The sequence below is a fragment of the Maylandia zebra genome, linkage group LG17 (assembly GCF_041146795.1).
Source record: "Maylandia zebra isolate NMK-2024a linkage group LG17, Mzebra_GT3a, whole genome shotgun sequence".
In the NCBI taxonomy this organism is placed as follows: Eukaryota; Metazoa; Chordata; class Actinopteri; order Cichliformes; family Cichlidae; genus Maylandia; species Maylandia zebra.
In genome coordinates, this window is record NC_135183.1 from 16,202,709 (window position 1) to 16,216,481 (window position 13,773).

At 36.0% G+C, this 13,773-nt stretch overlaps 1 long non-coding RNA gene across 2 annotated transcripts; it reads left to right on the forward strand.

The window, feature by feature from the left end:
* On the forward strand, window positions 1–4,307 carry LOC112433960 (uncharacterized). 2 transcript variants are annotated; one of them, XR_013093836.1, is made up of 5 exons: window positions 1–1,666; window positions 2,078–2,561; window positions 2,728–2,844; window positions 2,961–3,064; window positions 3,169–4,307. It is a non-coding gene; the product is annotated as an uncharacterized LOC112433960 (long non-coding RNA). The 2 variants fall into 2 exon arrangements; XR_013093835.1 differs by having other exon boundaries at window positions 4–1,649.
* Window positions 4,308–13,773: the final 9,466 nt, after the last annotated feature.

A 13,773-nucleotide genomic window follows, 5' to 3' on the forward strand; every position in this document is an offset into this window, starting at 1 on the left:
TGTCGCTCACGGTGAAAGAATTTCGTGAATACGACTTGTACTTTTCATATGGGAACAATTTGTTTCGGCCTGACTTTTCTGTTCATTTTAAGCAGCAAAAGTGAGGTGCATGTCTGTGTCGTGTGTATGGAGCCATTGGGTGCAGTCACTATAGCAACCAGGCTCACACCTGCCTGCTTAACGAGCTCTCTCTCACTCTGCCATGGTTAAAATGTTAGATTGTAGTAAGATTAACTTTTTCAATAGTACAATAAGACAGATTTGACAGGGTTTTGCCACAGATTAATAGTTTTTCAGTAGTTAGTATATGCCAACTAAGTAGAGCATTGTGATTGGCACAAAGGTTTTTCAGATCTGGGCAGTTGGAGTCAGTTGATGACTTCAAAATCATCCTTTCTGACTGGATAATTAAAGCTCTCAGCATCTATCGGTCTGTAGTTAATTTTCCCACCTTTTAACTAACGTTTAACTAATCTAATCTCATTTAATGTCTTTGTTTATAGTCTGTATAGTTTATCTCCCCACGAATACACTCAAAGTAGTCTTAAAATAAAACCCACAAAACAGTTCAAGATTTAATACTTTTTATTTGCTCATTTAATGCCAGTTGCCCTGTTTTTCTGTATGTCACTCATTCGCTTATACTTGGGCAAAAAGGACCAATTTGTACACTAGTATAGTGTATTTTTTCCCTCTATCTCTCTATGTCTGTCACACACAGAGACCAACACACAGACATGTATATGCTCATTATTGCTGTTCAAACTGATGGTCAAATTTCCAAGCACCACCTGAACGCCTCATCTGTTTTTAACCTATCACTGGACCAACTGTCGTCATTCCGCTTTGCTCTCTGCTGTGGTAAGTACAGTACACTCAGTACTGCAGTGTTTTATTTTTATGATGGAAAAAATACATGTTTGACATTTAAACTCACATATCAAGTCCAACAGAGTTAAAAACAATTCAAAGAAGAAAGAAAGAAAAAAGAATAACCTTCGCTATCATTTATATACGTTTATTACGTTTTGCTGTTAGCAGCAGTGCTAACGCTAGCTTCAATGCTAATGCTAGCAACAATGCTAACGCTAGCTATAGTGCTAACACTAGCCTTAGCAGTTGTTAACTGACAAAAATAATATTCCTGTGATATTTATTGCCGGTCAGTGAGACCAAAGTAAGAAATTAGCTTTATTATTGCCATTGTGGCTCAGTTTTAACAGTAAGAGTGCTAGCGCTAGCGCTAGCAGCATTGCTAGCGCTAGCTGCAATGCTAACGCTAGCTGCAATGCTAACGCTAGCTGCAATGCTAACGCTAGCTGCAATGCTAATGCTAGCTGCATTGCTAACACTAACTGAAGTGCTAATGCTAGCCGGAATGCTAGCGCTAGCAGCAATGCTAAGGCTAGTAACAGTCTAACAGTAGCCTTACATAAGTGGCAATACTTCAGTTAACTAGTTTGAATTGTAAAATGACTGCTGTATCAGTTGGTGTGCTATATTACTCTATAATTACCCTGCTGACTAGAAGTTCAGTGTATCATGTCGTGTGGGCTTTGTATTTCTGTTAGTCTGATAACACTGTACAGACAACTAACGTATTATTTCTCGTTTCTTTCAGGAACCTGACTGACACTGTGCTTTGCCTGGTAGGTGTGCACATACTGTAAGAGAAGTAGACCAAAATAAAAAAATAATATGACTAATATAAGCTGTAAAGTGATGGGTTCAAACTTTGTGCTAGACCTTTTAAACACAATTTTATAATAAATACACATAAGTGCAGCTTAACAATTGGGCTAAAATATTTTTTTCGTACATTTTTGTAGTCACACTACATGTGATTAATTAATGATTCACTCAATCATATTTGTATTTAAAAATATTATTGCTGAATTTAATTAAATATTTATTCTTTTAAAAAGTGCCCAATTATGCAACTTTTTGCACATGGCAGCCGACAACAGTTTAGCTTGAATATTTGTTTTGTCCTTTTGCAGTAGTCACATTTAGTTCATACAATTACCATGTGATATAATTTTAATAAAATTATTTTTTTTTCTTGTTTTTTGTTCAGAGTGTGTAGAAGAAGAAGAACAAGGACCAGATCTCCAGTCTTCTCTCTCACATCCCAACCCCCCAACCCCTCTATCCTCTGTCCTGCTCCACCTATTGTCTCTGCCTTCTTTCCATCTGTATTTCACTCTGTGGTTTGTGAGAAATTTTGCCAAACCAACAATCCTTTTGCGGTTTGATTTAAAGCCGTGTCTCTCCTGCTCTGTCTGTTCTCTCTGCTAAATTTTCTCTCTACCTGTTTTTCACTCTTGGCTTGCTGCTGAAAAACGCCAAGCGACACAGTCCTCCTGTGTCTTCTCCAATCTTCACATGTAAGATCCAACAGTGTGAGGCACATAGCAGCCAGAAACTGTAATGCCACAGAACAGAGAGGCTTCATCATCACCATCTTCATCACCGTACGATCAGAGCGTGAGACTTCACATCTGGAGCACAGGAGACATTCTGTGATAAGTCCTCCTTCTAGCTTGTCCCACAAGCAGTCGGTGAGATTTACTCACAACAAAAAGGGTTAATGACATAATTTCCATGAAAACATGTGTTCATTCTTTGTAAACTGTTTAAATTGTGTTTTCACTTGACCTTAGGAGTGTTAGAGTGTATTGTAATGTCTGTACTCAGGTGTTTCCCTCTGTGATCCATCCCCTTCAGAGCTGAGACACTCAGGACTGAACAGACTGCACAGTTTCTGTGACTGAGCCTCCAAAACACCTTCTTTGAAACCACTCATGATAGAAGGGCTTTATATTTGCAGCAGCACTACTACAGGTATTCAGTTTATTACAGGATGTGTTTGTTTCTTAGGACCAGCTCTGAGTGCACACTACCTAACATATACACCTTTCTGTTCACTACAAACCAACTACTCTGGATCATACGGCCAGTTGGCAGGAATGTTGCTGCAGGAAAACATCCCTGGAGATCACCATCATTGTCAGACTGACTGTGCCTCCTCTGTGCAGTGTCAAGATCCTCCCTAAATGAGTGTGTAAGTTAACATTTTCATTATTTTATTCCCTTTGACAAGACAAGTATCACTGATATTTACATTTACAACTACATATGTTGCTGTTTTCTGCTCTTCTTTTAAAGTTCTCAGCTATCCTGCTTCTGTGCTGCTTGCCACACATCAAACTCTGGCCGGATGACAGGGAGGATCCACTCTGAAGTCACTGGACATTATGAGGATCATATGGGACTTCATAGTTTCACAGTAACATTGTGCTCTGTGATTACAGGTTTTAAATGGATACAATGACTGCCTCTCTCTGATCAACAGGCTAAAGGATTGTTTTCATTGTTAGTGCTCTGTACAATGTATGCTTATTTAGTATTTCATCACAGAGCAAACCTTTATTTATTTAACATATTTTTATTTTGTTTTAATGTTGAATTAACTGTAGGGATTTTTTTAAGTGGGCACTCGGGATGTCATATGACCAGAAATGTGGTAACTGGAATTCAACAGTATGGAAGAAAAAATCTGCTAAGAACAAAACACACACAAAACCCCCCAAGAAAATTCAAATTCATTCCATGTAATCCAATCTAAAACATTTTAAACTGCTGAACAGCAACACAAACAGTGTTAAAAAACAGTGTTAACAGAATGATTATGATGAGTTTGTACCAAAGTTTCAGGTCACATGGCACACCTAGTGTGTAGTGTGGGGTATCAGCTGGTAAGTATAGGTTTTTTCATATTTGTGTCCTTAGAGTTCAGATAGATAAAGACTTGTGTATAATAATTAGTCATAAGCACAACTCAAAGTCAGGGACTAACTAAATTTGGGACTTTGTGTCTGAGCCCAGGTTAAAACACTGTGTAAAAAAGCATTTAGCGGCATGGCTGAACAATGCTGTAAACTATTGATACTTATTTATCCATGTTCACAAAAAGGACTAATGTTTTTATTTGATTATGATGTATATAATACCGGTACTATTAAACATGATATACATATGTGTATATGTCTGAAAAACATTATGCTGTATATGAAAGTTTGTATTTTCTCCAGAATGTTTGTTCATCTTTTCAGTTCAATTTAACAAATTTGTTTTTACATTTATTTTTATTATTTTTTTTATGAATTAGAGATTTATAAAACATAATTCCACTCTTTAAGTGATTAGAAGAATATGAACTTTTGTTATTCATTCAGAGGTTTGCTGACTACATTTTCTTTTTGTCATTACTCATCTTTTTCTAATTAAAATTTTAAACATTTTCAGTTATTTTCCAACTTCTTCTGTGTGAACATCAGCTTTCAAAAGTTCAGCACTTTTGTTTTCAGGTTAAAAATTCTTTATTTTCCAGCTAATTCAACATTTTTAGCTTAATATTCAGCAATTAATTCATTTCAGTGCATACATTCAGATTCAAGCATTCACACTGCAGTTTCTTCAGAAAATGCACTTTCTAGTTAGTGTGAATGCTTGAAAAGCATTCACAGTATTGTTATTCGAATCTTTATTATTATTATTATTATATTTTATTCTGTATTCCGTACGTTTTTTGTAATCCTATAACTTCAAAACCGTTCAACTTAGAAAAACCATTCAAACACCGTTAGATTCCTATTCTTTTGGACAACACTGCTTCTATTTTTCATATTTTTAACATTTATATTTCTAATTTTATTCAACTTTATTCAACAAAAATTTATAATGTATTTCAATGGGGAGACCCTTCAAATCCTCATTCAACTTACTCATTTTTAAACTCTTACTACTTCCACATACATTGACATAGAGCCACCATTCAAACTTTAAAACGAAGACAAGACATTCAACTATTCAACTTGTATTTATCTTTTCAATATCTATTATACTTTTTCTTCAGTTCCAGTTTAAGTTTCATGATGTTTTTTCACCCGTTTCAGAGTTTATAATGGGTGTGTATGGGACGGAATGTTGGGGCTAGAGTGAGACAGCTCAACTGCTAGAGTGAGAGGAGCAAAAAAATTAATCTTAAAATCTTTTTTAAAACTGCTGCTGTGTCCACAGCGTTTGCTCTACAGGTATGATTTTACCCTCAAAACGTAGCCATGGCTGTCCTCTTTCATCCAATGTGTTTACTATTGTACTAGGTGTTATGGTTCTTTCATAAATGTCACCAATGCACAGCCTCCTCCCTCCAACTCTTCCATAGACTCTAATGTTAAAATGGCTCAGAAGGTTCGTTTGAAATCAGAAGAGCATGGTGTCTTTACACTGTCACCACGTCCATATAATAAACTCCACAGGCATGAAAACTGAGAATTCAGTAGACTAGAAGCTGCTGTCGCTCACGGTGAAAGAATTTCGTCAATACGACTTGTACTTTTCATATGGGAACAATTTGTTTCGGCCTGACTTTTCTGTTCATTTTAAGCAGCAAAAGTGAGGTGCATGTCTGTGTCGTGTGTATGGAGCCATTGGGTGCGGTCACTATAGCAACCAGGCTCACACCTGCCTGCTTAACGAGCTCTGCCTGCCACTCTACCAAAATTCATCTTAAACACTTCTCTTTCAACTGCTGCTGTGTCCACAGTGTTACAGCCATCATTTTACCCTCAAATTGTCGCCATTACTGTTCTCTTTCCAACACCGTATCTTTCAAAGCTCAGGCATTTAAACTTTTTAAACTGTGTGGATCAAAGTGGAGGGATCACATTTGAGTCATTCAGTGATTCAAAGAATATGACCTTTTAATATTCATTCAGATGTTTTCTGACTCTAAATGTTCTTTTCTCATTTCTTAGGTTTTTCTAATTTACAATTAAAACATTTTCAGCTTTTTTCCAACTTCTTCTTCTGTGTAACCTTCAGCTTTTAGCAGTTCAGCACTTTTGTTTTCAGGTTAAATTCGGGTTTTTTTTTTTTATCTCATTCAATATTTTTAACTCAAAATTCAGCAATTAATTCATTTCAGTCCATACATTCAGATTCAAGCATTCACACTGCAGTTTCTTCAGAAAATGCACTTTCTAGTATTTTATTATTATGGATTCCGTACGTTTTTTGTAATCTATCTCCTTCAAAACCGTTCAACTTAGAAAAACCATTCAAACACCGTTAGATTCCTATTCTTTTGGACAACACTGCTTCTATTTTTCTCATTTTTAACATTTATATTTTTTATTTTATTCAACTTTATTTAACAAAAATTTATAATGTATTTCAATGGGGAGACCCTTCAAATTCTCATTCAAATTCCTCCTCTTTAAACTGTATCTACTTCCACATACATTGACATAGAGCCACCATTCAAACTTTAAAACGAAGACAAGACATTCAACTATTCAACTTGTATTTATCTTTTCAATATCTATTATACTTTTTCTTCAGTTCCAGTTTAAGTTTCATGATGTTTTTTCACCCGTTTCAGAGTTTATAATGGGTGTGTATGGGACGGAATGTTGGGGCTAGAGTGAGACAGCTCAACTGCTAGAGTGAGAGGAGCAAAAAAATTAATCTTAAAATCTTTTTTAAAACTGCTGCTGTGTCCGCAGCGTTTGCTCTACAGGTATGATTTTACCCTCAAAACGTAGCCATCGCTGTCCTCTTTCATCCAATGTGTTTACTATTGTACTAGGTGTTATGGTTCTTTCATAAATGTCACCAATGCACAGCCTCCTCCCTCCAACTCTTCCATAGACTCTAATGTTAAAATGGCTCAGAAGGTTCGTTTGAAAATCAGAAGAGCATGGTGTCTTTCCACTGTCACCACGTCCATATAATAAACTCCACAGGCATGAAAACTGAGAATTTGGTAGACTAGAAGCTGCTGTCGCTCACGGTGAAAGAATTTCGTCAATACGACTTGTACTTTTCATATGGGAACGATTTGTTTCGGCCTGACTTTTCTGTTCATTTTAAGCAGCAAAAGTGAGGCGCATGTCTGTGTACGTGTGTAGGAGCCATTGGGTGCGGTCACTATAGCAACCAGGCTCACACCTGCCTGCTTAACGAGCTCTCTCTCTCACTCTGCCAAGATTCATCTTAAGCACTTCTCTTTCAACTGCTGCTGTGTCCACAGTGTTAAAGCCATCATTTTACCCTCAAAACGTCGCCATCGTTGTTCTCTTTCCAACACCGTGTCTTTCAAAGCTCAGACTTTTAAATTTTTTAAACTGTGTGGATCAAAGTGGAGGGATCACATTTTAGTCATTCAGTGATTCAAAGAATATGAACTTTTAATATTCATTCAGATGTTTTCTGACTCTAAATGTTCTTTTCTCATTTCTTAGGGTTTTCTAATTTACAATTAAAACATTTTCAGCTTTTTTCCAACTTCTTCTTCTGTGTAACCTTCAGCTTTTAGCAGTTCAGCACTTTTGTTTTCAGGTTAAATTCGGGGTTTTTTTTTTTTAATCTCATTCAAAATTTTTAACTTAAATTCAGTAATTATTTCATTTCAGTGCATACATTCAGATTCAAGCATTCACACTGCAGTTTCTTCAGAAAATGCACTTTCTAGTTAGTGTGAATGCTTGAAAAGCATTCACAGTATTGTTATTCTAATCTTTATTAGTGTGAATGCTTGAAAAGCATTCACAGTATTGTTCTTCTAATCTTTATTATTATTATTATATTTTATTTTTCCGTACGTTTTTTGTAAGCCTACTCCTTCAAAACCGTTCAACTTAGAAAAACCATTCAAACACCGTTAGATTCCTATTATTTTGGACAACACTGCTTCTATTTTTCATATTTTTAACATTTATATTTTTAATTTTATTCAACTTTATTCAACAAAAATTTATAATGTATTTCAATGGGGAGACCCTTCAAATCCTCATTCAACTTACTCATTTTTAAACTCTTACTACTTCCACATACATTGACATAGAGCCACCATTCAAACTTTAAAACGAAGACAAGACATTCAACTATTGAACTTGTATTTATCTTTTCAATATCTATTATACTTTTTCTTCAGTTCCAGTTTAAGTTTCATGATGTTTTTTCACCCGTTTCAGAGTTTATAATGGGTGTGTATGGGACGGAATGTTGGGGCTAGAGTGAGGCAGCTCAACTGCTAGAGTGAGAGGAGCAAAAAAATTAATCTTAAAATCTTTTTTAAAACTGCTGCTGTGTCCGCAGCGTTTGCTCTACAGGTATGATTTTACCCTCAAAACGTAGCCATCGCTGTCCTCTTTCATCCAATGTGTTTACTATTGTACTAGGTGTTATGGTTCTTTCATAAATGTCACCAATGCACAGCCTCCTCCCTCCAACTCTTCCATAGACTCTAATGTTAAAATGGCTCAGAAGGTTCGTTTGAAAATCAGAAGAGCATGGTGTCTTTCCACTGTCACCACGTCCATATAATAAGCTCCACAGGCATGAAAACTGAGAATTAGGTAGACTAGACATTGCTGTCGCTCACGGTGAAAGAATTTTGTCAATACGACTTTTACTTTTCATTTGGGAGCGATTTGTTTCGGCCTGACTTTTCTGTTCATTTTAAGCAGCAAAAGTGAGGCGCATGTCTGTGTACGTGTGTATGGAGCCATTGGGTGCGGTCACTATAGCAACCAGGCTCACACCTGCCTGCTTAACGAGCTCTGCCTGCCACTGTACCAAGATTCATCTTAAGCACTTCTCTTTCAACTGCTGCTGTGTCCACAGTGTTACAGCCATCATTTTACCCTCAAATTGTCGCCATTATTGTTCTCTTTCCAACACCGTATCTTTCAAAGCTCAGGCATTTAAACTTTTTAAACTGTGTGGATCAAAGTGGAGGGATCACATTTTAGTCATTCAGTGATTCAAAGAATATGACCTTTTAATATTCATTCAGATGTTTTCTGACTCTAAATGTTCTTTTCTCATTTCTTAGGGTTTTCTAATTTACATTTAAAACATTTTCAGTTTTTTTCCAACTTCTTCTTCTGTGTAACCTTCAGCTTTTAGCAGTTCAGCACCTTTGTTTTCAGGTTAAATTCGTTTTTTTTTTGTTTTTGTTTTTTTTTAATCTCATTCAATATTTTTAACTCAAAATTCAGCAATTAATTCATTTCAGTGCATACATTCAGATTCAAGCATTCACACTGCAGTTTCTTCAGAAAATGCACTTTCTAGTTCTATTTTATTCTGTATTCCGTACGTTTTTTGTACTCCTACTCCTTCAAAACCGTTCAACTTAGAAAAACCATTCAAACACCATTAGATTCCTCTTCTTTTGGACATGACTGCTTCTATTTTTCTCATTTTTAACATTTATATTTTTAATTTTATTCAACTTTATTCAACAAAAATTTCCCAAAATTTCCCATGTATTTCAATGGGGACACCCTTCAAATCCTCATTCAACTTACTCATTTTTAAACTCTTACTACTTCCACATACATTGACATAGAGCCACCATTCAAACTTTAAAACGAAGACAAGACATTCAACTATTCAACTTGTATTTATCTTTTCAATATCTATTATACTTTTTCTTCAGTTCCAGTTTAAGTTTCATGATGTTTTTTCACCCGTTTCAGAGTTTATAATGGGTGTGTATGGGACGGAATGTTGGGGCTAGAGTGAGGCAGCTCAACTGCTAGAGTGAGAGGAGCAAAAAAATTTATCTTAAAATCTTTTTTAAAACTGCTGCTGTGTCCACAGCGTTTGCTCTACAGGTATGATTTTACCCTCAAAACGTAGCCATGGCTGTCCTCTTTCATCCAATGTGTTTACTATTGTCCTAGGTGTTACGGTTCTTTCATAAATGTCACCAATGCACAGCCTCCTCCCTCCAACTCTTCCATAGACTCTAATGTTAAAACGGCTCAGAAGGTTGGTTTGAAAATCAGAAGAGCATGGTGTTTTTACACTGTCACCACGTCCATATAATAAACTCCACAGGCATGAAAACTGAGAATTAGGTAGAGTGGACATTGCTGCCGCTCACGGTGAAAGAATTTCGTCAATACGACCTATACTTTTCATTTGGGAGCGATTTGTTTCGGCCTGACTTTTCTGTTCATTTTAAGCAGCAAAAGTGAGGCGCATGTCTGTGTACGTGTGTATGGAGCCATTGGGTGCAGTCACTATAGCAACCAGGCTCACACCTGCCTGCTTAACGAGCTCTGCCTGCCACTGTGCCAAGATTCATCTTAAGCACTTCTCTTTCAACTGCTGCTGTGTCCACAGTGTTACAGCCATCATTTTACCCTCAAATTGTCGCCATTATTGTTCTCTTTCCAACACCGTGTCTTTCAAAGCTCAGGCATTTAAACTTTTTAAACTGTGTGGATCAAAGTGGAGGGATCACATTTGAGTCATTCAGTGATTCAAAGAATATGACCTTTTAATATTCATTCAGATGTTTTCTGACTCTAAATGTTCTTTTCTCATTTCTTAGGGTTTTCTAATTTACATTTAAAACATTTTCAGTTTTTTTCCAACTTCTTCTTCTGTGTAACGTTCAGCTTTTAGCAGTTCAGCACCTTTGTTTTCAGGTTAAATTCGGGTTTGTTTTTTTTTTATCTCATTCAATATTTTTAACTCAAAATTCAGTAATTAATTCATTTCAGTGCATACATTCAGATTCAAGCATTCACACTGCAGTTTCTTCAGAAAATGCACTTTCTAGTTAGTGTGAATGCTTGAAAAGCATTCACAGTATTGTTCTTCTAATCTTTATTCTATTTTATTATATTTTATTATTATGGATTCCGTACGTTTTTTGTAATCTATCTCCTTCAAAACCGTTCAACTTAGAAAAACCATTCAAACACCATTAGATTCCTATTCTTTTGGACATGACTGCTTCTATTTTTCTCATTTTTAACATTTATATTTTTAATTTTATTCAACTTTTTTCAACAAAAATTTCCCATGTATTTCAATGGGGAGACCCTTCAAATTCTCATTCAACTTCCTCCTCTTTAAACTGTATCTACTTCCACATACATTGACATAGAGCCACCATTCAAACTTTAAAACGAAGACAAGACATTCAACTATTCAACTTGTATTTATCTTTTCAATATCTATTATACTTTTTCTTCAGTTCCAGTTTAAGTTTCATGATGTTTTTTCACCCGTTTCAGAGTTTATAATGGGTGTGTATGGGACGGAATGTTGGGGCTAGAGTGAGGCAGCTCAACTGCTAGAGTGAGAGGAGCAAAAAAATTAATCTTAAAATCTTTTTTAAAACTGCTGCTGTGTCCGCAGCGTTTGCTCTACAGGTATGATTTTACCCTCAAAACGTAGCCATGGCTGTCCTCTTTCATCCAATGTGTTTACTATTGTACTAGGTGTTATGGTTCTTTCATAAATGTCACCAATGCACAGCCTCCTCCCTCCAACTCTTCCATAGACTCTAATGTTAAAATGGCTCAGAAGGTTCGTTTGAAAATCAGAAGAGCATGGTGTCTTTCCACTGTCACCACGTCCATATAATAAGCTCCACAGGCATGAAAACTGAGAATTAGGTAGACTAGACATTGCTGTCGCTCACGGTGAAAGAATTTTGTCAATACGACTTTTACTTTTCATTTGGGAGCGATTTGTTTCGGCCTGACTTTTCTGTTCATTTTAAGCAGCAAAAGTGAGGCGCATGTCTGTGTACGTGTGTATGGAGCCATTGGGTGCGGTCACTATAGCAACCAGGCTCACACCTGCCTGCTTAACGAGCTCTGCCTGCCACTGTACCAAGATTCATCTTAAGCACTTCTCTTTCAACTGCTGCTGTGTCCACAGTGTTACAGCCATCATTTTACCCTCAAATTGTCGCCATTATTGTTCTCTTTCCAACACCGTATCTTTCAAAGCTCAGGCATTTAAACTTTTTAAACTGTGTGGATCAAAGTGGAGGGATCACATTTGAGTCATTCAGTGATTCAAAGAATATGACCTTTTAATATTCATTCAGATGTTTTCTGACTCTAAATTTTCTTTTCTCATTTCTTAGGTTTTTCTAATTTACAATTAAAACATTTTCAGCTTTTTTCCAACTTCTTCTTCTGTGTAACCTTCAGCTTTTAGCAGTTCAGCACCTTTGTTTTCAGGTTAAATTTGTTTTTTTTTTGTTTGTGTTTTAATCTCATTCAATATTTTTAACTCAAAATTCAGCAATTAATTCATTTCAGTGCATACATTCAGATTCAAGCATTCACACTGCAGTTTCTTCAGAAAATGCACTTTCTAGTTAGTGTGAATGCTTGAAAAGCATTCACAGTATTGTTATTCGAATCTTTATTATTAGTGTGAATGCTTGAAAAGCATTCACAGTATTGTTATTCAAATCTTTATTATTAGTGTGAATGCTTGAAAAGCATTCACAGTATTGTTATTCGAATCTTTATTATTATTATTATTATTATATTTTATCTATTCCGTACGTTTTTTGTAATCCTACTCCTTCAAAACCGTTCAACTTAGAAAAACCATTCAAACACCGTTAGATTCCTATTCTTTTGGACAACACTGCTTCTATTTTTCATATTTTTAACATTTATATTTTTAATTTTATTCAACTTTATTCAACAAAAATTTATAATGTATTTCAATGGGGAGACCCTTCAAATCCTCATTCAACTTACTCATTTTTAAACTCTTACTACTTCCACATACATTGACATAGAGCCACCATTCAAACTTTAAAACGAAGACAAGACATTCAACTATTCAACTTGTATTTATCTTTTCAATATCTATTATACTTTTTCTTCAGTTCCAGTTTAAGTTTCATGATGTTTTTTCACCCGTTTCAGAGTTTATAATGGGTGTGTATGGGACGGAATGTTGGGGCTAGAGTGAGGCAGCTCAACTGCTAGAGTGAGAGGAGCAAAAAAATTAATCTTAAAATCTTTTTTAAAACTGCTGCTGTGTCCGCAGCGTTTGCTCTACAGGTATGATTTTACCCTCAAAACGTAGCCATCGCTGTCCTCTTTCATCCAATGTGTTTACTATTGTCCTAGGTGTTATGGTTCTTTCGTAAATGTCACCAATGCACAGCCTCCTCCCTCCAACTCTTCCATAGACTCTAATGTTAAAACGGCTCAGAAGGTTGGTTTGAAAATCCGAAGAGCATGGTGTTTTTACACTGTCACCACGTCCATATAATAAACTCCACAGACATGAAAACTGAGAATTAGGTAGACTAGAAGCTGCTGTCGCTCACGGTGAAAGAATTTTGTCAATACGACTTTTACTTTTCATTTGGGAACGATTTGTTTCGGCCTGACTTTTCTGTTCATTTTAAGCAGCAAAAGTGAGGCGCATGTCTGTGTACGTGTGTATGGAGCCATTGGGTGCGGTCACTATAGCAACCAGGCTCACACCTGCCTGCTTAACGAGCTCTGCCTGCCACTGTGCCAAGATTCATCTTAAGCACTTCTCTTTCAACTGCTGCTGTGTCCACAGTGTTAAAGCCATCATTTTACCCTCAAAACGTCGCCATCGTTGTTCTTTTTCCAACATCTTGTCTTTCAAAGCTCAGAGATGTAAACTTTTTAAACTGTGTGGGTCCAAGTGGAGGGATCACATTTTAGTCATTCAGTGATTCAAAGAATATGACCTTTTAATAGTCTTTCATATGTTTTCTGACTCTAAAAGTTCTTTTCTCATTTCTTAGGTTTTTCTAATTTACAATTAAAACATTTTCAGCTTTTTTCCAACTTCTTCTTCTGTGTAACCTTCAGCTTTTAGCAGTTCAGCACTTTTGTTTTCAGGTTAAATTCGGGTTTTTTTTTTTATCTCATTCAAGATTTTTAA